This window comes from Aegilops tauschii, chromosome 6, assembly GCF_002575655.3.
Source record: "Aegilops tauschii subsp. strangulata cultivar AL8/78 chromosome 6, Aet v6.0, whole genome shotgun sequence".
Taxonomy (NCBI): domain Eukaryota; kingdom Viridiplantae; phylum Streptophyta; class Magnoliopsida; order Poales; family Poaceae; genus Aegilops; species Aegilops tauschii.
In genome coordinates this window covers 98,327,871-98,351,575 of record NC_053040.3, presented here as the reverse complement: position 1 = coordinate 98,351,575, position 23,705 = coordinate 98,327,871, and positions in this window count along the sequence as shown.

The window sequence follows — 23,705 nt, the reverse complement described above, 5'->3', positions numbered from 1 at the left end:
CTTAGTCGTGGAGCCATCGCAACTAGGAAGCTTGAAGGGGTTAATGCGGGACAAGGAACACGAGGGTTTATACTGGTTCGGCCCCTTACGGTGAAGGTAAAAGCCTACGTCCAGTTTGAGGTGGTATTGATCAGGGTTACGATCACCAGGGAGCTAAACTGCTATGCCCGGCTCTCGATCAGATTGTTCTCGTCCCTAAACCGCTGCCGGGTCGTCCCTTTATATAGGGAGGCTGACGCCCAGCAGCTCTCAGAGTCCTGGCCGGCTCATAAGAGTGTCCGGCTCGGACTCTCGACTACTCTTGCCTTACACTACAAGTTCTACCATAATAATGATTGTAACTTCAGGCCTTAAGCCATATCCGGGTCTTAAGCCCATCTTTGGCCCACCGTCTTTAAGCTTGGCGTCGGGCTTCTGGCAATGACCATATGAGTAACCCGGCCCCTCCTGGCGGGTGACTCTAAGGTCTATATCCTCAACACACCCTATAATGCGCAAAAAATTATTTAGCCCCTTTCATTATAAATCTGAACTCATGGGCCAAAAAGATAGTAGCGGCACGCTTAACAGAAGAGTACTCAATATTAGAAAATTCTAGAAAAATTCTTTGTATGCAAGGATGCATATGAAGAAATTGCCTTTCAAGTTCAACTATGAGCAAAGATATCGCATCCGCAAGGCTACTAGTTCTGTGAAGAATAGAGCCACCCATGATGGGCAAAGCACCAGCACAAGTAAAGAAATCTTGAATAACTCTTTTCCCAATAATATTACCACTACCGACTCGAAACCTTTTAGTATGCAAGATAGTAGGTTCCTCAAGAGGATCCTCGATGGCATCAAAGTTTCCCATGTTATTATTATTGCATTCATTAGCGATAACCTCCCCAGATTCAGACATGGCGGAAGAAAGGCGAGCAGAAAAAAAGGAGAACGAAAAAGAGAGGGCGAATAAAACGGCAAGGGTGAAGTGGGGGAAAGGAAAATGAGAGGCAAATGGCAAATGATGTAATGCGAGGGATAAGAGTTTGTGATGGGTACTTGGTATGTCTTGACTTGTGTAGACTCGGCAACGGCGCCAAAAATGGCTTGTTGTTGGGAGTCAAATCTTGACTTGACTTGGCGCACACCTCCCCCGCAACGGCGCCAGAAATCCTTCTTGCTACCTCTTGAGCACTGCGTTGGTTTTCCCTTGAAGAGGAAAGGGTGATGCAGTAAAGTAGCATAAGTATTTCCCTCAGTTTTTGAGAACCAAGGTATCAATCCAGTAGGAGGTCATGCTCAAGTCCCTTGCACCTACACAAACAAATAAGAACCTCGCAACCAACGCGATAAAGGGGTTGTCAATCCCTTCACGGTCACTTACGAGAGTGAGATCTAATAGAGATGATAAGATAATATTTTTGGTATTTTTATGATAAAGAGTAAAAGTAAAGAAAGCAAAGTAAACAGTAATGGAAATAACGGGAGATTAATATGATGGAAAATAGACCCGGGGGCCATAGGTTTCACTAGTGGCTTCTCTCAAGAGCATAAGTATTACGGTGGGTGAACGAATTACTGTCGGGCAATTGATAGAATTGAGCATAGTTATGAGAATATCTAGGTATGATCATGTATATAGGCATCACGTCCGTGACAAGTAGACCGAAACGATTCTGCATCTACTACTATTACTCCACACATCGACCGCTATCCAGCATGCATCTAGAGTATTAAGTTCATAAGGACAGAGTAACGCTTTAAGCAAGATGACATGATGTAGAGGGATAAACTCATGCAATATGATATAAACCCCATCTTTTTATCCTCGATGCCAACAACACAATACGTGTCGTTTCCACTACTGTCACTGGGATCGAGCACCGCAAGATTGAACCCAAAGCTAAGCACGTCTCCCATTGCAAGAAAGATCAATCTAGTAGTCCAAACCAAACTGATAATTCAAAGAGACTTGCAAAGATAACCAATCATACATAAAAGAATTCAGAGAAGATTCAAATATTGTTCATAGATAATCTTGATCATAAACCCACAATTCATCGGATCTCGACAAACACACCGCAAAAGGAGATTACAACGAATAGATCTCCAAGAGAATCAAGGAGAACTTTGTATTGAGATCCAAAGAGAGAGAAGAAGCCATCTAGCTAATAACTATCGACTCGAAGGTCTGAGGTAAACTACTCACACATCATCGGAGAGGCTATGGTGTTGATGTAGAAGCCCTCTGTGATCGATGCCCCCTCCGGCAGGACGCCGGAAAAGGCCCCAAGATGGGATCTCACGGGTACAGAAGGTTGCGGCGGTGGAATTAGGTTTTCGTGGTCGCTTCTGATGGTTTGGGGGTACGTAGGTATATATATAGGAGGAAGAAGTAGGTCGGTGCAGCGACGAGGGGGCCACGAGGGTGGAGGGCGCACCTGGGGGGTGCGCCCCCCTGCCTCATGGCCGCCTCGTTGGTTGCTTGACGTCCACTCCAAGTCCTCTGGATCACGTTTGTCCCAAAAATCACGCTCCCGAAGGTTTCATTCCGTTTGGACTCCATTTGATATCTTTTTTCTGCTAAACACTGAAATAGGCAAAAAAACAGCAATTTGGGCTGGGCCTCCGGCTAATAGGTTAGTCCCAAAAATAATATAAAAGTGTATAAATAAGCCCATTAAACATCCAAAACAGAATATATAATAGCATGGAACAATCAAAAATTATAGATACGTTGGAGACGTATCAGGGGGAAGGCGACGCAGATGACGGAGCTGCCGCCGATGGTCAGCCGGAGTCGGAATCGGCGTCCTCCCGCCTGCTACCCTCGTCGTCGCTGTCGATGTCCTCCTCATCAGTCTCGCCTGAGGATGACGTTTCGTTGTTGGTGGAGCTCTCCACGCAGCACCGTAAGCGGGTCCCCATGTGCCCGAAAACCTTGACGGAGAGCAGGACGTTCTCCATTAATTTGAAATGGAGAACGAGCCCCTCCGACAGGTTATGGGAGCGGGCGAAGGTCTTCCACCCACGGCGGAGATACATGACATGAGGGGCAGGGAAGTCGACGTCGACCCACATGCTGCCATTCCCGCAGCCCCTCATATGTAGCTTCAAACCCTGCAGTGGATCAAGCTCCATTACCCGAGCAAACGGGGTGGGGAGGCGGAGGTGACCGCACACCGGCTTGTACAGCCTGATGAAGAACTCGCGAGGCTGATCTCCGACGTGGACCTCCATTGGGGGAAGGGCCGCTGGCGGAAGCACGGCCGGTGCGCTACCCCGTCCTCCTCTCCCCGAGCGCCACAGCGGCCTCGACCTTGCCCCCTCCCTCTTCCTCTCGCAACAGGCTCTGCTACCACGAGCTCCTGAGGAGGGGGACACGTTGTCGAGCAGAAGCCCTCGTCGCCGCCACTGGAGCACCGGCGCGCCCTCTCACCATGGCGAAGGGAAGAAAGGGACCAAGATGGCAGGAGATGAATGCGGAAAGACACCGTCCCTCTCCCCTTTTTATAGAGGGACGGGGTTGTGGGCTCGGCCCCCAACTTCAGGGGGGCCGCCCCGCTCGACCAATCCGGCCGCCAGAGGCGCGGGAAATCAGGACCGACCCGCTGCTCCAATCAGCAACGCCCGGCTTCCCGCCTCGGCATTAATGCCCGTACCCTTCGTATCCACCACCTACCCTCCCTGAGGCATGGGGGACACGTGGCGGGCGGGCCGGGATTAAGAAGGCAAGTGGAACGGCCGTTTCCCGCCCTGTGATCGTGGGGCGCGGGCGCCATGATGGCCACGACCCGAGTCCACTTAGTAAATGAGCCGCGCCCCTGCGGCTTCCCCGTTTTTTATGGGGAAGACGCGGGCCGCCTCTTTACTGTTCACCGCGAGGTGACGCAAGCATGCTGCGACCGTCCCACGCACGACCCCCACATCATGCACTCAATGCAGGTCGTGGGGAAGCGCAACTGGCGAAGGAGTTACCACAGTTAAAACTCTGCCACACATGCCCGCGCATCGTTCAGGGCCTAGCCCAACAACGCCCTGCGCTTATGTGTGGCCCAGGCCCGAGAGCTCCTGTCGGTGTACAAAAGTAGGGGCCTTTCTGTACCCCTTTACTTGTGCACAGGCAGTCGTAGCCTCGCCTGCGGCCATACTTGGCGGGGCAGAGGAAGGAAAGGTACGAGACTGCCAAGGCAGCACTCAAACCGGAAGCAGGAAGAGCGAAGGGACAAGATGGGCTTCCCCCGGCAAGACCCTTGCCGGGGCGGCCTACATGGCCCCGGCAAGAGCCTTTCTGGGGCAACTTGCCCAACGCTAGCAAGGCCACCACCCTTGAGCCTGAGAGTTCTGACACCATCGGCAACATCAAGACCAAGACTCGGGGGCGCCTGCGTGGTGGCATGCAGATCTTTGTGAAGACCAAGGGCTTGCAAGCCTAGATGAGAACCAGAAGACGAAGACCCCCGGCAAGATCCTTGTCGGGGACGCCCGAAGACTCCCAACAAGATCCTTGCCGGGGACGGCCGAAGACCCCGGGCAAGATCCTTGCCGGGGACGCTCGCAAGCCCCCGGCAAGACTCTTACCGGGGACGCCCACGAGACCCTGGCAAGACCCTTGCCAGGGGCGTCCGTGGGGCCAAGGCCAGGCCCGTACCTGCCAACGTTTCGCTGCCCCGCGCCCGTTCCAACGCGGCAACTAGCCCGCCAACTAGGCGAGCGCCTGCGTGGCAGCATGCAGCTTCTAGGCCAACTAGCCAAGCACCTGCGTGGTGGCATGCAGATCTTCGTGAAGACCCTGGCACCGCACCGGCTCAGCAGCCAGCCAGCGTGGCGCTGCATGCCTCGTCAGCTTGGACGTGCGTCGAAGCAAGGTGAGGCAGCGGCGGATGGGACGAGCTTCGTTGCCGTCCCCGATAAAGCAAGAGGGCACGTAGGCAGCGCATTAAATGCGTTTGTCCTACGGTGCCAGCTGAAAACTTGTACACTGTAGATACTTTCCACCTCCTGTGTGCCACTGTGGAGACCCCTTTGACATATAAAAGGAGGCTCGAGGCGTATTGGAGAAGGATTCAGACTTTTTGGACTGGGCATGCACCACAGCTAGTTCAAGAGCTCAAGAACACCAAATAAACACACAAAGCGGGACTAGGGTTTTACGCATCGTTTGCGGCCCAAACCTGGGTAAAAATCCCCTCGCGCTGATCTTCTAGACCCGCTCTTTGCGCAGCTCCACGCCCCGCCAACCGTAGAAGGGATTCCCCGGGATCCCATAGGTGTCATTTCCCCCGACAGTGGTGCAGATGGGCCTGACACAGAATCGTGGTGCAGTGCAGCTAGAGTTGGTGAAGTGGCGTCATCTTGTTCATCAACAACTCACGCAAGACGAATGCTCAGAATCTTCAATGGATGGTGTGCGACGCCAGCTTGCATTTTGTGGAGGCCTGGAGTCAAATTTGAAGCTCTCTGTGAAGCCATCTTCGCGAAGATCATCTTTAGAGCAGAGCAATGTGAGGCTCTTCCAGGACCGCGGCAGGCTTCATGTGCAACAAATGAGTTCTTGGTGGCCAAGTTGCAAATGCGGTTAACATCCACCAAGTGACTCTGCATCTGACGCTTCAGCCAGTCATGATGCCTATCCTACTTTTGATGCAAAGACAACGGAAGCTCACGGTCATTGAGGACACGAGGGCACTTCTGGGGCCTTTGAGCAATGGTGCTGGCAGTGGCTTCAGTGTTGGCTCGGTGCGGCATGCGCAAGTTGTCAGCCAGAGAATAAGCAGGAGTTGCAGCATTGGCACATGAATCCCTTCGATTGGCTGTGAAGATTACTTTCATAAAAGTGATGGAGATCTTAAAATGATTGGTGTTTCTTCTATTGATTCCTTGTTTAGTAAAGTTAAGATTGGTGAAAAAGGGACTGGAGAAGAGTCAACTTTAGTTAGAAGGCATCCTGATAATTCGGAGGGTGAAAATCTCGTTGAAAAAATTGATGAAAGTGGGTTTGAAGAGGTCAAAACTTTAACTAGTGATGTGCCCACTCTTTTGGATTACAAAGACTTTAATTATGATAGTTGCTCTTTGATTGATTGTATTTCTTTGTTGCAATCCATGAAAAATTCAACCCATGCTTATGAACAAAATAAAGCTTTTACTAAACATATTGTTGATGCCATGATGAAAGCTTTAGAAGAAAATTTGGAATTAGAAGTTTCAATTCCTAGAAAATTGCATGAAAAATGGGAACCTACTATCAAAGTCAAGATTAAAAATTATGAGTGTTTTGCCTTGTGTGACTTGGGTGCTAGTGTTTCTACAATTCCGAAATCTTTATGTGATGTGCTTGGTCTCACCGATATTGAATCATGTTCTTTGAATTTGCACTTGGCGGATTCTACTATTAAAAAGCCTATGGGAAGAATTAATGATTGTCTTATTCTTGCAAATAGGAATTATGTGCCCATAGATTTTATTGTTCTTGATATTGATTGCAATCCGTCTTGTCCAATTATTCTTGGTAGACCGTTTTTACGCACTATCGGTGTCGTGATTGATATAAAAGAAGGCAATATTAAGTTCCAATTTCCCTTGAGGAAGGGTATGGAACACTTCCGTAGAACAAGAATTAGGCCACCATATGAATAAATCATGAGGGCATCTTATGGACCTCGAAACAAAGATGACAAAACTTAGATCCTTGCTTTATGCCTAGCTAAGGGCGTAAAACTATAGCGCTTGTTGGGAGGCAACCCAATGAATAAAATTTAGTTTTGCTTTTTGCTTTCTATTCTTGAGTGTTAGCACAATTATGCTACTGTTATGATTGTGTTTTTTGTGTTTTAATTAGTGTTTGTGCCAAGTAAAGCCTTTAGGATCTTCTTGGGTGATAGTTGTTTGATCCTACTGAAAAACAGAAACTTTTGCGCTCACAAAAACAATTCTCATTTTTTACCAGAGCGTGATAAAATGCCAATTCTTTTTGCAGAAGATTAATATACAAATTTCTCAGGTCGTCCTAATTTTTCGAATTTTTTTGAGTTTCAGAAGTATTCTAAATATCCAGATTGCTACAGACTGTTCTGTTTTGATAGATTTTGTTTTCCTTGCGTTTTGTGCTTGTTTTGATGGCTCTATGGTTTTCTTTGATGAGTTTTTGCCATAGAAAATTTAGAATACAGTAGAATAAAATGCAAGAACAAAATATGAATTGGTTTGCTACAATACTTATAGTAGTGATTTGCTTTCTTATACTAACGGATCTCATGAAGGTTTTGTTGAGTTTTGTGTGATTGAAGTTTTCAAGTTTTGGGTTATCTTACGATGGATGAAGGAATAAGGAGTAAGAAGAGCCTAAGCTTGGGATGCCCCGGCATCCCAAGCTATTATCCAAAAGAGAGCAAGCAACTAAGCTTGGGGATGCCCGAGTGGCATCCCCTCTTTCTTCTAACGACCATCGGTATTTTACTCTAAGTTATATTTTTATTCGTCACATACTATGTGTTTTGCTTGGAGCGTCTTGTATGATATGAGTCTTTGCCTGTTTTATTTTGTGTTTTAAGTCTTGATTCCTTGCTGGACACACCTATTTGAGAGAGCCAAAATTATTTCATGACTTGTTAGAATTGCTCTCTATGCTTCACTTAAATTCTTATGAGCCATGGACTTGCTCTAGTGCTTCACTTATATCTTTTTTAGCATGGTGTGCTTTAGTATTTTTGAATAAATGCTCTCTTGCTTCACTTAGATTTATTTGAGAGTTAGTAAAAATTTCAAGAAATTCTCTCTTTCTCCACTTAAATTAATTTGAGAGAAAGAAAAATTATGCTCATGATCTTCACTTATATTTGTTTGAGCTTATCAAAAGCAACATATGAAAATTAGTTCCAAAGTGATAGATATCCAAGAAGGATATAATAAAAACTTTCATGAAGATCATTGGACAAAATAAACTGTATTCTTAGTAATAGTTTTGAGATATGATGATGTGATATGTGAGTCATGTTGATGAGTAATTATCCTTTAGTAAGAATATTGGAGTTAAGGTTTGTGATTCCCTATGCAAGCACGAAAGTCAATAATAATGAAATTACATCCTACTTGTGGTGCATTATTCGGTGTTAATTATGCTTAATGCTTGCTTATGAGATTATTCGTTTCTTGGTTGGTCGCTTCTCAATCTTTTGCTAGCCTTCATTTTGCACTAAGTATGATCACTACTTGTGCATCCATAAACCTTTAAACCAGTTTTGCCACATGAGTCCACTATATCTACCTATATGCGGTATTCTTTTGCCCTTCTAAGCAAATTTGTATGTGCCATCTCTAATTTTCAAAATAAACTTCTCTTTTGTGTGTTCATACTGCTCGCGGAGTGGTGAGGGGTGGCTAATATTTTTCATGCTAGATGTGTTATTATCATGATGAGTGTTTATTCACTTGTCATTGCACGAGAGTAAGGAAAGGTATTAGGGATGCCCAGTCCCAAAATGAAAAATGAATTTACTTTATGTTGTCAAATAATAAATTCCTTGGAAAGTGTTGGTATGGAAGGCAACCGTGGATACGGCTAGCCATGGAAAGTGAAATATGGTTGAAAAAGGAATAAACTTTATTTTCTGTTTGGGAACCGCCTATGATATATCTAGCATGGAAAGTGTTGGGAACTCTAAGTCGTTTTCGTTGGTGGGTAAGACACACCTCCCAAAAAAAAATTATCTCTAAGTTTTTCACTTTGAGCTATGGCACCTCGACAAATCCCTACTTCCCTCCGCGAAGGGCCTTTCTTTTACTTTATGCAATTTTTATTTTTGAATTTTCAGTCTCCATCTTCTCTTATGAAAGCATCAACTAGGAGGCCATATGATCGTACTTGAGCATTGGGTGTAGCTAATATGCGAGTGTGTCTCATGAATGGATCAATGATTGAGCATGATGGGCTAGGGATAGCTTATTTTAGCGTTGATATTTTGAAAGACATGGTTGCTTGTTGATATGCCTGAGTATTTAAGTTGTCATGTCAAAACTAGACTATTGCTTTGAACAATATAAAATTCCAAATGTCCATGCTATAAAGAAAAGAATATGATATGACATGTTAGACAGCATTCCACATCAAAAATTCTGTTTTTATCACTTACCTACTCGAGGACGAGTAGGAGTTAAGATTGGGGATGCTGATACGTCTCCAACGTATCTATAATTTTTTATTGTTCCATGCTGTTATATTATCAATCGTGGATGATTTATAATCATTTTATAGTCATTTTATATCATTTTTTGGTACTAACATATTGACATAGTGCCAAGTGCCAGTTGCTGTTTTCTGCATGTTTTTTTTACATCGCAGGAAACCAATACCAAACGGAGTCCAAATGCAACGAAACTTTACGGAGATCTTTTTGGACCAGAAGACACCCAATAGTCCAAGGCTGCGCCTGGGGGGTGCTCCGAGGGGAGCAACACCCACCAGGGCGCGCCAGGAGGCCCAGGCGCGCCCTGGTGGGTTGTGCCCACCTCGGGTGCCCCCCGTACCGCCTCTTTCCTATATAAATACCCCAATATTACAGAAACCCTAGGGGAGTCGACGAAAATCAATTCCAGCCACCGCAGAGTCTAGAACCACCAGATCCAATCTAGACACCATATTATTTGCCCCTGGGTCTCGGGTCTCTTTCTCATATTATTTGCCTTCGCGATCGATTTTCATTTGCTTTTATTTTCAGATCTATTAAACAAAAAATACAAAAAAAAACCTTGCTGCGTTTTATTCTCATTTATTTTATTTGGCGTTCAATCTATCAATCTACTACAATTTTATCTCCCGTCCACGTGCCAATTTCTGGCGCCGTTACCCGAAAGGGATTGGCAACCCCTTTAACACGTCGGGTTGCGAGTGGTTGTTATTTGTGTGCAGGTGTTGTTTACGTTGTGTTGCTTGGTTCTCCTACTGGTTCGATAACCTTGGTTTCATCACTGAGGGAAATACCTACCGCTGTTGTGCTGCATCATCCCTTCCTCTTTGGGGAACTACCAACGTAGCTTCGAGCCACATCACTCCCTTTCTATCAGTGATATGCAAATCAAATTCTTGTAGCAAGAGGACCCAACGAATAAGTCTAGGTTTAGCATATTTCTTTTCCATAAGATACTTAATAGCAGCATGGTCTGTGTGAACAATTACTTTTGAATCAATAATATAAGGTCTAAATTTATCACAAGCAAACACCACTGCTAAGAATTCTTTTTCAGTAGTTGCATAGTTTCTTTGAGCACTGTCTAGACTTTTACTAGCATAATGAATAACATTCAGTTTCTTATCAACTCTTCGTCCTAGAACAGCACCAACAGCATAATCACTAGCATCACACATAATTTCAAAAGGCAAGTTCGAATTAGGTGGTTGAACAATAGGTGCAGAAATTAAGGCTTTCTTGAGTGTTTCAAAGGCTTCTAAACAATCATCATCAAAAACAAAAGGAATGTCCTTTTGCAAAAGACTCGTAAGAGGCCTAGAAATTTTAGAAAAGTCTTTGATAAATATCCTATAGAAACCAGCATGACCTAAGAAACTACGAATACCTTTGATATCTTTAGGACATGGCATTTTCTCAATTGCATCAACCTCTTCTTTGTCCACTTCAATACCTCTTTCAAAAATTTTATGACCTAAGAAAATACCTTCATTAACCATAAAGTGGCACTTCTCCCAATTCAAGACAAGATTTGTTTCTTCCCATCTCTGCAAAACTCGATCAATATTGCTTAAACAATCATCAAAAGACTTCCCATAAATAGAGAAGTCATCCATGAATACCTCAACAATCTTTTCACAAAAGCTAGAGAATATAGCAGTCATACATCTTTGAAAGGTAGCAGGTGCATTACATAAACCAAAAGGCATACATCTATAAGCATAAGTTCCGAAGGGACAAGTAAAAGTGGTCTTTTCTTGATCAGGTTGAGAAACATGTATTTGTGAAAAACCGGAATATCCATCAAGGAAGCAAAAGTGTGTGCGCTTACATAATCTTTCTAGCATTTGATCAATAAAAGGCAGAGGGTAATGATCTTTTCTAGTTGCTTTGTTTAATTTTCTAAAATCAATTACCATTCTATAGCATGTAACAATTCTTTGTGGAAGAAGTTCATTCTTATCATTAGGAACAACAGTAATACCTCCTTCTTAGGGACACAATGAACAGGACTTACCCATTTACTGTCAACCATAGGATAGATTATACTTGCTTCCAGAAGTTTTAATATTTCCGTTCTTACCACTTCTTTCATCTTCGGATTTAACCGATGTTGGTGATAAACAACAGGTTTAGCATCAAGTTCCATATTAATTTTGTGCTGACATAGAGTCGGACTAATGCCCTTTAAATCATCAAGAGTATATCCAATAGCAGCTCGGTGCTTCCTTAGAACTTTCAATAATATTTCTTCTTGATGTTCTGAAAGGTTAGTACTAATAAGGATATATCTTCTTTTCATCAAGATAAGCATATTTCAAAGTATCTGGCAATTGTTTTAATTCAAACACAGGATCACCTTTAGGTGGAGGAGTACCTCCTAGAGTTTCAACAGGCAAATTGTGTTTAAGTAGAGGACATTGTTCAAAGAAAATATTGTCTATTTCATTTCTTTCATGCATATGAAAATCATTTTCATGGTCTAGCAAATATTGTTCTAAAGGATCAGTAGGTGGTACAGCAATAGAAGCAAGACCAATTATTTCATCCTTACTAGGCAATTATTTTTCATGAAGCTTTCTACTAAACTTGGAAAAATTAAACTCATGAGACTCATCACCAAAACTAACACCGACAGTTTGTTTCTCACAGTCTATCTTAGCATTAATGGTGTTCAAGAATGGTCTACCAAAGATAATGGGACAAAAGTCATCTTGTGGGGAACCAAGAACAAGAAAATCAGTAGGGTATTTTATTTTCCCAGACAAGACTTCAACATCTCTAACAATCCCAATTGGTGATATAGTGTCTCTATTAGCAAGTTAATAGTAACATCTATGTCTTCTATCTCTGCGGGTGATATGTCATTCAAAATTTCTTGATATAAGGTGTAAGGAATAGCACTCACACTAGCACCTATGTCACATAAACCATGATAACAATGATCTCCTATTTTAACTGAGATAACAGGCATGCCAACAATAGGTCTATGTTTATCCTTTTTATCAGGTTTGGCAATTCTAGCAGCTTCTTTGCAGAAGTAAATAACATGCCCATCTATATCTTCTTCCAAGAGATCTTTAACCATAGAAATACTAGGTTCTACTTTGATTTGTTCATCAGGTTTAGGTGTTCTAATATAGCTTTTGTTAACCACAGTTGAAACTTTAGCATGTTCCTTTATCCTAACAGGGAAAGGTGGTTTCTCAATATAAGCAGAGGGAACAACTGGATCAACATTATAAATTATGGTTTCTTATTTAATTGGTACCAGTTTCTTATTTAATTGGTACCAGTTCTTTAATTTCTTCTTTAATAGGCAGGTGATATTTAAACCACTTCTCTTTAGGGAGATCAACATGAGTAGCAAATGATTCACAGTTAAATAACAAACCATAATTTATAATGTTCATCCAGTTGTTCCCTCTGCTTATATTGAGAAACCACCTTTCCCTGTTAGGATAAAGGAACATGCTAAAGTTTCAACTGTGGTTAACAAAATCTATATTAGAACACCTAAACCTGATGAACAAATAAAAGTAGAACCTAGTATTGCTATGGTTAAAGATCTCTGGGAAGAAGATATAGATGGGCATGTTATTTACTTCTGCAAAGAAGCTGCTGGAATTGCCAAACCTGATAAAAAGGATAAACATAGACCTGTTGTTGGCATGCCTGTTATCTCAGTTAAAATAGGATATCACTGTTATCATGGTTTATGTGACATAGGTGCTAGTGTGAGTGCTATTCCTTACACCTTATATCAAGAAATTATGAATGACATAGCACCCGCAGAGATAGAATACATAGATGTTACTATTAAACTTGCTAATAGAGACACTATATCACCAATTGGGATTGTTAGAGATGTTGAGGTCTTGTGTGGGAAAATAAAATACCCTGCTGATTTTCTTGTTCTTGGTTCCCCACAAGATGACTCTTGTCCCATTATCTTTGGTAGACCATTCTTGAACACCGTTAATGCTAAGATAGACTGTGAGAAACAAGTTGTCGGTGTTAGTTTTGGTGATGAGTCTCATGAGTTTAATTTTTCCAAGTTTAGTAGAAAGTTTCATGAAAAAGAATTGCCTAGTAAGGATGAAATAATTGGTCTTGCTTCTATTGATGTACCACCTACTGATCCTTTAGAGCAATATTTGCTAGACCATGAAAATGATTTTCATATGCATGAAAGAAATGAAATAGATAATATTTTCTTTGAACAACGTCCTCTGCTTAAACACAATTTGCCTATTGAAACTCTAGGAGGTCCTCCTCCACCTAAAGGTGATCCTGTGTTTGAATTAAAACAATTGCCAGATACTTTTAAATATGCTTATCTTGATGAAAGAAGATATATCCTGTTATTATTAGGGCTAACCTTTCAGAACATGAAGAAGAAATTGAAAGTTCTAAGGAAGCACCGAGCTGCTATTGGATATACTCTTGATGATTTAAAGGGCATTAGTCCCACTCTATGTCAGCACAAAATTAATATGGAACCTGATGCTAAACCCGTTGTTTCTCACCAACGTCGGTTAAATCCGAAGATGAAGGAAGTGGTAAGAACGGAAATCTTAAAACTTCTGGTAGCAGGTATAATCTATCCTATAGCTGATAGTAGATGGGTAAGTCATGTTCATTGTGTCCCTAAGAAAGGAGGTATTACTATTGTTCCTAATGATAAGAATGAACTTATTCCACAAAGAATTGTTACAGGCTATAAAATGGTAATTGATTTTAGAAAATTAAACAAAGCAACTAGAAAAGATCATTACCCTCTACCTTTTATTGATCAAATGCTAGAAAGACTATCTAATCACACACACTTTTGCTTCCTTGATGGATATTCTAATTTTTCACAAATACATGTTTCTCAACCTGATCAAGAAAAGACAACCTTCACTTGTTCCTTTGGAACTTATGCTTATAGACGTATGCCTTTTGGTTTATGCAATGCACCTGCTACCTTTCAAATATGTATGACTGCTATATTCTCTGACTTTTGTGAAAAGATTGTTGAGGTTTTCATGGATGACTTCTCCGTTTATGGGAAGTTTTTTTATGATTGTTTAAGCAATCTTGATCAATTTTTGCAGAGATGCGAGCAAACAAATCTTGTCTTGAATTGGGAGAAGTGCCACTTTATGGTTAATGAAGGTATTGTTTTGGGCCATAAAATTTCTGAAAGAGGTATTGAAGTGGACAAAGCTCAGGTTGATGCAATTGAGAAAATGCCATGTCCTAAAGATATCAAAGGTATTCGTAGTTTCTTAGGTCATGTTGGTTTCTATAGGAGATTGATCAAAGACTTTTCTAAAATTTCTAGGCCTATTACAAATCTTTTGCAAAAGGATGTCCGTTTTGTCTTTGATGATGATTGTTTAGAAGCCTTCGAAACACTCAAGAAAGTCTTAATTTCTGCACCTATTGTTCAACCACCTGACTGGAACTTGCCTTTTTGAAATTATGTGTGATGCTAGTGATTATACTGTTGGTGCTGTTCTAGGACAAAGAGTTGATAAGAAACTGAGTGTTATTCAGTATGCTAGTAAAACTCTAGACAGTGCACAACGGAATTATGCAACTACTGAAAAAGAATTTCTAGAAGTGGTGCTTGTTTGTGATAAATTTAGATCTTACATTGTTGACTCTAAAGTTATCGTTCACACCGACCATGCTGCTATTAAATATCTTATGGAAAAGAAGGATGCTAAACCTAGACTTATTTGATGGGTTCTCTTGCTACAAGAATTCGATTTACACATTATTGATAGGAAAGGAGCTGAGAACCCAGTAGCTGATAACTTGTCTAGGCTTGAAAATGTGCTTGATGACCCACTACCTATTGATGATAGTTTCCCTGATGAGCAGTTAGCTGCAATAAATGTTTCTAATAATACTCCTTGGTATGCTGATTATGCTAATTACATTGTTGCTAAATATTTACCACCTAACTTTACTTACCAACAAAAGAAAGAATTCTTCTATGATTTAAGACACTACTTTTGGGATGACCCACATCTTTATAAAGAAGGAGTAGATGGTATTATTAGACGTTGTGTACCTAAGCATGAACAGGGACAAATCCTACAGAAATGTCACTCCGAAGCTTATGGAGGGCATCATGTTGGAGACAAAACTGCTCACAAGGTATTGCAATCTGGATTTTATTGGCCTACTCTCTTCAAGGATGCTCGTAAGTTCGTCTTATCTTGTGATGAATGTCAAAGAATAGGTAATATTGGTAAGCGTCAAGAAATGCCTATGAATTATTCACTTGCTGTTGAACCATTTGATGTTTGGGGATTTGATTACATGGGACCTTTTCCTTCCTCTAATGGGTATACACATATTTTGGTTGATGTTGATTATGTTACTAAATGGGTAGAAGCTATTCCAACCAGTAGTGCTGATCACAACACCTCTATTAAAATGCTTAAGGAAGTTATTTTCCCAAGGTTTGGAGTCCCTAGATATTTAATGACTGATGGTGGTTCACACTTTATTCATGGTTCTTTCCGTAAAATGCTTGCCAAGTACGATGTTAACCATAGAATTGCATCACCTTATCATCTTGAGTCTAGTGGTTAAGTTGAACTTAGTAACAGAGAAATAAAATTAATCTTGCAAAGGACTGTCAATAGGTCCCGGAGGAATTGGTCTAAGAAATTAGATGATGCACTTTGGGCTTATAGAACAACATAAAAATCCTATGGGTATGTCTGCTTATAAAATGGTTTATGGAAAAGCTTGTCATTTGCCTCTTGAGTTAGAACATAAAGCATATTGGGCAGTCAAAGAACTCAATTATGATTTCAAACTTGCCGGCGAAAAGAGGATATTTGATATTAGCTCATTAGATGAATGGAGAACCCAAGCTTATGAAAATGCCAAATTACTTAAAGAAAAAGTTAAAAGATGGCATGATAAAAGAATCCAAAAGCGTGAGTTGAAAGTCGGAGAATATGTTCTTTTGTACAACTCTCGTTTCAGATTCTTTGCAGGAAAACTCCTCTCCAAATGGGAAGGATCCTATGCTATTGAGGAGGTTTATCGGTCTGGAGCTATCAAAATAAATAATGTCGAAGGTACTAACCCGAAGGTTGTCAATGGGCAACGAATAAAACATTATATCTCAGGTACGCCCATTAATGTTGAAAGTAATATTATCCAAACTTTGACACTGGAAGAACACATAAAAGAGTCCTTCTTGAACACTCCAGAATCATGAAAATAAGGAGGTATGTGATACGGTAAGTAAACGGACTCCGAAAAATCCGCAAAATTATTTTTTGTCAGTTTTGGAATATAGCAAAAATTAGGAAAATAAGAAACAACCAGGAAGCGTACCCTGGTGGGCACAAGACACCAGGGCGCGCATGGCTTGCCAGGCGCACCCAGGTGGGTTGTGCCCACCTGGGGCACCTTCCGGACTCCGTTTTTCTTCCGTTTGCTTGTTTCCCAAGATAAAAAATCTTTATATCCCCCCCCCCCCGAACCTATTGACCACCGTATCACGGAGAAATCTTCTGTTCTCTTTTCTTGTTGTTTTCGGTCAGATCTGTCAGGCCAGGCATCATGTCTTTCCTCCTCCAACAACAACATGGAAGAAGATGCTTGGTTGATGAAGATTGAGCTGAAGAGAGAGGAGCCCGTAGAAGCCATCAAAGGAGACAAGAGCAAGGATACTAGCAGAGATCAAGTCCCGGTGGTCTAGCAAGCACTGCCGGCAGAGGAAGAAGAAGAAGACGATATCCTTAAACCTTACTATGCTCACCTTACCCCTACTGAGATTGCAGCCTTTCGGATCATTGAAACGGTTCGTGTGCAAAATAAATATCTCACTCATGCAATATTCTGCATCAAGAGCACATCATCTTCCTTCGGAGCATCATCTGTAGATTAGAGAACCTCTTAATCTTGAAGGACAGAATTGCTACTCCACCACCACCACCTTCTTCATCACCAAAAGAAAACTGATTATCGGGTATGGGCACTCCCCTTTGGCTTCCGCCAAGCTTGGGGGAGGTGCCACGGTATCGTATCATCCCCACTATCTTTTGCCTTTACTTATTTTAGTTTGATCTTTTGCTTTAGATGAATAAAAGTTTAGTTCAATCCTTTCTTTTTGAGAGCTTTCTTAGTGATCTATCCTTGTAATCGTGTGTGAGATATATAATAAAGTTTAGTTTGAGTTTTTGCTTTCTTTACTTTCATGTTGCAATAAAAAGAAAGGAAATAAATGAAAAGGATCATATGCTAATCTTATGGTAGGTGATGACACCACATAAGGAAAAGTATAAGTAGAAAATTTTGTTATAGATTGACAAACATAACATTGGTCAATGATGCAATGAAAGAATTAATAAGGGAAGAGAAGATTCACATATAAATACACTATCCTAGAAATCTTTTGTGATTGTGAGCCCCCATCAAAATATTATATGCCAAAATTGTTGACGTTGGACAAGGAAGACAACGTAATGATTTATGTTTGTTCATATTCACATAGAAGTTATATTGTCATAGATCCTTCAGCATGTGGTGCTTGCCCCTATCTTTGCTAGCCAAAAATTCTGCACTAAGTAGAGATACTACTTGTGCATCCAAAAACCCTTAAACCCAAATCTTATTTTCAAGAGTCCACCATACCTACCTAGGGATTTAGCAAGATCCCTCAAGTAAGTTGTCATCGGTGCAATAAGGCAATAAAAATTGCTTCTAAAAGTGTGAGATCATTTAGTGTAAGAGAAAATTGAGCATTGTACGAACTTGTGATGGTGAAGAATAAAAGCGACATACTGCATAATAAAGGTTGCTATCACAAGGGGCAATACAACGTGACGTTCTTTTGCATTAAGGGGTTGAGCATACAAACGAATAAGCGCATGGCAACCTCTGCTTCCCTCTGCGAAGGGCCTATATTTTACTTTTATGTATTTACTTTTATGTAAGAGTCAAAGTTTTTCTCACTGCTCCTTTTTATTTTCTCCTTTGGCAAGCATCATGTGGTGAGGAAAGATCTAGGCACATATGTCCAGTTGAATATGGGTAGCATGACTTATTATTGTTGACATCACCCTTGAGGTGAATACGTTGGGAGGCGAAACTATAAGCCCCTATCTTTCTATGTGTCCGGTTGAAACGTTTTGCTCATGTGTATGCGGTGAGTGTTAGCAATCATAGAAGACTATATGATGGTTGAGTATGTGGAATTGCCTAAAGGCTCCGATACGTGACCCTTCCTGAAAAGATGATGAATTGTAGTTGCAAAGTAGACTGAGAACATAGTTTGTTGGTTTCTAATAGAGTTTATGCTTTATACTTCGATTGTGATGAATTGTTACTTATGCATGAGAAGTCCATGATAAAAGTAATATGATAAAAGTCTTTTGTTTAAATTTGTTGTTGTTATAATAATCTACATGATGCTTCTATGTCCGTGTTTTGTTTTTATCGACACCTCTCTCTCTCTAAGCATGTGGACATGTTTTTCGATTTCGGTTTTCGCTTGAGGACAAGCGAAGTCTAAGCTTGGGGGAGTTGATACGTCCATTTTGCATCATGTTTTCCTACTGTTATTTATGATGTTTTTATGCATAATAATGTTTTTTGGAGTAATTCTAATGCCTTTTCTCTCATAATATGCAAGGTACACACAAAGAGGGAGAATTCCGGCAGCTGGAAATATGGACCTGGAAAAGCTACGTCAGGTTACCTGTTCTGCACAACTCCAAACAAGCTGAAACTTTATGGAGATTTTTTATGGAATATTTGAGGAATATTGGAGCCAATAAGTACCAGAGGGGGGCCCCACCAGGTGGGCACAACCCACCTGGGCGCACCAGGGAGCCCAGGCGCGCCCTGGTGGGTTGTGCTCACCCAGGCCCACCTCCGGTGCCCATCTTCTGGTATATAAGTCATTTTGACCTAGAAAAAATAAGGAGAGGACTTTCGGTACGGAGGGCCGCTGTCTCGAGGCGGAACTTGGGCAGGAGCACTTTTGCCCTCCGGCGGAGCGATTCCGCCAGGGGAACTTCCCTCCCGGAGGGGGGAATCATCGTCATCATCATCACCAATAACTCTCCCATCTTGGGGAGGGCAATCTCCATCAACATCTTCAACAGCACCATCTCATCTCAAACCCTAGTTCATCTCTTGTGTTCAATCTTTGTATCGGAACTATAGATTGGTGCTTGTGGGTGACTAGTAGTGTTGATTACATCTTGTAGTTGATTACTATATGGTTTATTTGGTGGAAGATTATATGTTCAGATCCAATATGCTATTTAATACCCCTCTGATCTTGAGCATGATTATCATTTGTGATTAGTTACTTTTGTTCTTGAGGTCACGGGAGAAACCATGTTGCAAGTACTCATGTGAACTTGATATGTGTTTGATATTTTGATAGTATGTATGTTGTGATTCCCTTAGTGGTGTCATGTGAACGTCGACTACATGACACTTCACCATATTTGGGCATAAGGGAATGCATTATGGAGTAGTTATTAGATGATGGGTTGCGAGAGTGACAGAAGCTTAAACCCTAGTTTATGCGCTATTCCGTAAGGGACCGATTGGATCCAAAAGTTTAATGCTATGGTTAGAATTTATTCTTCATAATTTTCTCGTAGTTGCGGATGCTTGTGAGGGGGTTAATCATAAGTAGGAGGTTTGTTCAAGTAAGAACAGCACCTAAGCACCGGTCCACCCACATATCAAATTATCAAAGTAGCGAACACGAATCGGATCAACATGGTGAAAGTGACTAGATGAAATTCCTGTGTACCCTCAAGAACGCTTTGCTTACTATAAGAGACCGTTATGGCCTGTCCTTTGCCTCAAAAGGATTGGGCTACCTTGCTGCACTTTTGTTACTATTATCGTTACTTGCTCGTTACAAATTATCTTGCTATCAAACTACTCTGTTACTTACAATTTCAGCACTTGCAGACATTGCCTTGTTGAAAACCACTTGTCATTTCCTTCTGCTCGTCGTTGGGTTCGACACTCTTACTTATCGAAAAGAGCTACAATTGATCCCCTATACTTGTGGGTCATCACATCACAACGTAACTGGGTGATCATAAAGATGCTCTACTGGTATCTCCGAAGGTGTTTGTTGAGTTGGCATAGATCGAGATTAGGATTTGTCACTCCGTGTATCGGAGAGGTATCTCTGGGCCCTCTCGGTAATACACATCACAAGAAGCTTGCAAGCAAAGTGACTAAGGAGTTAGTTACGAGATGGTGTATTATGGAATGAGTAAAGAGACTTGCGAGTAACGAGATTGAACTAGGTATGAAGATACCGACAATCGAATCTCGGGCAAGTAACATATACCGATGGACAAAGGGAATTACGTATGTTGTCATAAGGTTTGACCGATAAAGATTTCCGTAGAATATGTAGGAACCAATATGGGCATCCAGGTTCCGCTATTGGTTATTGACCGGAGAGGTGTCTCGGTCATGTCTACATAGATCTCGAACCCGTAGGGTCCGCACGCTTAACGTTCGTTGATGATAGTGTTATATGAGTTATATGATTTGGTGATCGAATATTGTTCGAAGTCCCAGATGAGTTCACAGACATGACGAGCAGCTCCGGAATGGTCCGGAGGTAAAGATTGATATATAGGACGACGATATTCGGACACCGGAAGAGTTTCGGATGCACCGGGTAGTAATCTGGTCACCGGAAGGGGTTCCGGACACACCCGGGAGGTCTATGGGCCATATGGGCCAAGAGAAGGGAGCACACCAGCCCACAAGGGGCTGGTGCGCCCCTCTATGGCAGTCGGCCCTAGGGGAGAGAAGGAAAGAGGGGAATAGGCCTCCTCCTTCCTTTCCTCCCCTCCTCTTTCCTTCCCCCTTAGGGGAATTATTGCAGGGTGCGCAGGCCAGGGCAGGAGCCCTAGGGCTGGCCGGCCACCTTTGTGGTGCGCCTGGCTGCTTCCCCTCTCCCCCCCCCCTATATATATGTGGGAGGGGGCGCCACACAAGGTCACGACAATTGCTTAGCCGTGTGCGGCGTCCCCCTCCAGAGTTTAGTCCCTCGGTCATATTTTCATAGTGCTTAGGCAAAGCCCTGCGGAGATAGCATCACCGTCACCACGCCATCATGCTGCCAGAACTCATCCACTACTTCGCCGTCTTGCTGGATCAAGAAGGCGAGGACGTCACCGAGTTGAACGTGTGCTGAACGCGGAGGTGTCGTACGTTCGGTACTCGATCAGTTGGAGCGCGAAGAAGTTCGACTACATCAACTGCGTTAACAAACGCTTCCACTTACGGCCTACGAGGGTACGTAGACACACTCTCCCCTCTCGTTGCTATGCATCTCCATAGATAGATCTTGCGTATGCGTAGAAAATTTTTGTTTTCCATGAAATGTTTCCCAACAATATGCAACATAAAAAAATTATAGCCCACTGACCTCACACTACCAATATTTGAGGACCAGTATTAGTTTGGGCTCGCCAACAATGAATCCGCATGTTGGGACCCTGTCAAAGTTGGCTTGGACTCCTCATCATGAAACCTTGCGAAGTTCGATGGCACGAACTCGATCTCAATTGAAGGAGGTTTTGGGGAAGGAAGCACTAAAGAAGATGGAGGCGCTCAGGAGGAGGATAATCTTAAACACTCCGGTCCAAAAAAAACATCCCGTGGCGTGCGCAGGTGAGCCAAGGCCAGTCGGAGCCCCCGAACGACTTCAAGTGGACCCCTCCGACCAAATCAAAATTTGCCTCCTTTACTTCAATTGGAGCCTCCAGGCCGATCTCTCGGGGCCTCTAAATTGCGCAAAAAGGCGTGTAATAGTCACATTTCTAGTGTAATAGTCACATTTCTAGGACCAGCCTATATATACTACACCAAGCCCACCAGTTCACTCAAAGCACTTCATTTTAAATCACATTTTCTGAGAGGGAACTACCTAGTCTTGTGTGGAATTCAAAGGGCTTTTTGATGCAACCTCCAAGGCCAAACCTTTAATCTCTAATCATTTCCTTGTTTGCCACTCCAACCTCTCGAGTCCAAACATATATCTCATGAGAGTTTTCGGCGCGGAGGAGATTATCTTTTGAAGCACAAGAGCAAGAGATTCATCACCAAGCAACCCCAAAATTATTGTATCCTGGTTGGCTAGCTATTTTGAGAGCATTCAAGGTGTGAAGTAACAAAAAGTTTGTGAGGGGTCGGGAATCGCCTACTTTGTGTAGATCTACTCTGAGTAAGCCATGGTGGAATAGGTCTGCTGCTCCTTCCTGGATTCTTTTTGGGCATTGCCATCCATGCACCTAGCAACAAGGATCTAAATGATCCTATAATGTTCATGGTTCGAAGCCTCCATCAATGTGGAGTATAATAACACCACCTATCCGAACTATGGGAAACATCGTCGAGCCTCCTCGGTGTCGCCCGCACAAGCCTAGAGGGAAAGTCCTCATTGTTGTCGCCGTAGTAGCCACTTGTACAACATGATAAATGGGGGAGAAGCCAAATCAGCAAGGGTTACATCTTGATTTGTCTTGACAGTAGGGCTAGCGTTGCCGGTGGGAACGAGCAATCTCCCTAGTGGGAACAATCTGCACAAAAACCGAGGTCGCCAGTGGCAAGCCAAGGACCAAATCAACACCACACAATGCCGAAGCACATGCCCGACAACAACCCCAGTGTCTCCTCGATGTCGTTGACTACGCCAACAATGGTGTTGAAGTTGGAGCACCACTAACCAACGCAACACCATCACCGCCATTTGAACGACGCCACCGGGATACCAAATTCGGGCCCTAATTTTACATGTCAAACACACAAAACCAAGGTAGCAAGCCAAGGACCATGCGGCCGAGGATGGGGTTGAAGGCGAAGCACCATTAATCAACGCAACGCCATCACCGCCATCTAAACTGTGCCGCCGCAACACCATATTAATTCTAACTCTAATTACCGATCGCTGGTGGTGGTGATCTAAACAGATGACGTGTCTTGATTGAGCTTTTATTGGCATAACAGTTTTATCGAAGCCATATTCTTGACATAACAGTGTTTATTTACGCCATATTCTAATCTAGTTACCAATCGCTGGTGGTGGTGATCTAAAGAGATGATGCGTCTTGATTGAGGTTTTCTTGAGAGAAGTACTTCCTCCGTTCGGATTTACTTGTCGCAGAAATGGATGTATCTAGACGTATTTTAATTCTAGATACATCCATTTTCGAGACAAGTAATTCCGAACGGAGGGAGTATATAAGACCAGAGCTCTGTACATGAGGTTTGTTCCATAGCCGCTCTATACATGAGGTTTGTTCCATATACATGAGGTTTGTTCCATAGCCTGAACGCACGAGACTGCTCGTAATGTCCTCTCGGCTTCAGAGGCCCGAATTGTTCTTCCTGCTCTGGTTGCTTTTACTTCACATTTTTCTTAGTTTGATCCAAAGAAAATCCAATGGCGTTGGCTGTTCATTCACAGCAAGGCACACCACATCAGCTCCGACGTTTATGCCAGAGGAGGTCCAGAGCTCC